This window comes from Saccopteryx bilineata, chromosome 5, assembly GCF_036850765.1.
Source record: "Saccopteryx bilineata isolate mSacBil1 chromosome 5, mSacBil1_pri_phased_curated, whole genome shotgun sequence".
NCBI classification, from domain to species: domain Eukaryota; kingdom Metazoa; phylum Chordata; class Mammalia; order Chiroptera; family Emballonuridae; genus Saccopteryx; species Saccopteryx bilineata.
In genome coordinates, this window is record NC_089494.1 from 220,063,817 (window position 1) to 220,065,464 (window position 1,648).

Below are 1,648 nucleotides of genomic sequence, written 5' to 3' on the forward strand. Positions count from 1 at the left end.
ATTAGCCTATAAAAAGAACTGACAAGGCGGGGATAGTTGGCAGCTAGAGAAAAATGCACCGACCATCTCATAGATACATAGACAAATTTCTTCAAGAAGGAGTCTTCAAAATACCTACAGAATTTTCCACAATAGAAAAAGTTTTAAACACCTGTCAGTCCCAGAGCACACAAAACCATCCTTCTAGAGCAGTGATTTTCAACCTTTTTTGAGCCACGGCACATTTTTTACATTTACAAAATCCTGGGGCACACCACCTACCAAAATGACACAAAATGACACTCTAACAAAGTAAATATTATACATATAGTTAATAATATAGTTTCTAAATGTATTTATACTCACTTAGTGTGAAACCTGGGCCTGTTTCGATGAACACAAAAGGCATATCCTGGCAGGAATGGTAGAAAGACACACACGAAGCTCTTCCTCAACAGTTCTCAGTCTCTCTCTGTTTTTAGTTTTTATCGCAGTCAAGCTTGAGAAGCTCAGCTCACATAGATATGTGGTTGAAAACAGGAGCGATATCAAAATAGCTTTGTTGGCCAGAATGGGGAACTCCTTGGCAACAGAGAACCAAAAACTATCCAAAGGAAGATCAGCAAACTTTAGCTTTAAAGTAGATAACATTGTGATGCATTGTATATCACCCTCTGTGGGGGCCTCTTTTAAAAAGAAAAAGGTCAAATATCTATATACACCATCAGGATAGACATAACCAGCTGAGGCTGAGGCTTCATCTAGTGGTGGCAATTTACCTCCAATCCTGACCAGGATTAGAAATTGGGACCATGGAGAGGAGCAGCAGCTTCAACTACTTGCCGGTGCCACACAAGGACAATTGCACGGCAGCCCGAGCGGGGACTTTCCTGGGTGTGGATGAGAGGTGGCCTACTATTGGTTCATCGCTAGTGGTCAGGATGAATCCTAGAAGGTGATTGGTCAGTGAGTATTCCCTGTGCCTCCACTCTTTCTGTCGCTGATAGCTGGAGGGATTGTGAGGGGAATGTTTATGTTCGGATGGAGGCAGCTGGCATTGGGCCGGATAAATAACCTCCACGGACCATATCCAGCACACGGGCCATAGTTTGGGGACCGATATTTAATTTCCCCATGGCACATCTGACCATGTCTCAAGGCACACTAGTGTACCTTGGCACACTGGTTGAAAAACACTGTTCTAGAGTATCATCCAAGTTATAATAATAATCATAGTAATTATAGCTAATACATACAGAGGGTTTAATCTTTGCTAGACACTGTTCACATATATACAGATATGCATACACATGCATGTACCTATTTCACCAATTTCAAGATGGTCACATTCTGACATCATGACCCTTCTGAAATCTGGCTGCATCATACAAGCAGTTAATGATTTGCTAATAGCAATCACGGCACAACTGTCACTCCCTGTGCATAGTTTATTTCATTGTTCCTATGGCATTAAGGAAAGAGAAGTCAGGCCCCCTACCCCTCCTCCCTGAGGAGGAAGAGCAAGGAGGAATGCAGGGTAAAGGGAGCATGCAGGGAACTAACTGCTTCTTATAGTTGTCTGGAAGGGTGCTTCGGGCCACTTGCTACACAGAGAAAGGAAGATAGAACTTATCTGAAAACCCCTTCCTCTTTTCTTTTCTGAAAAGTT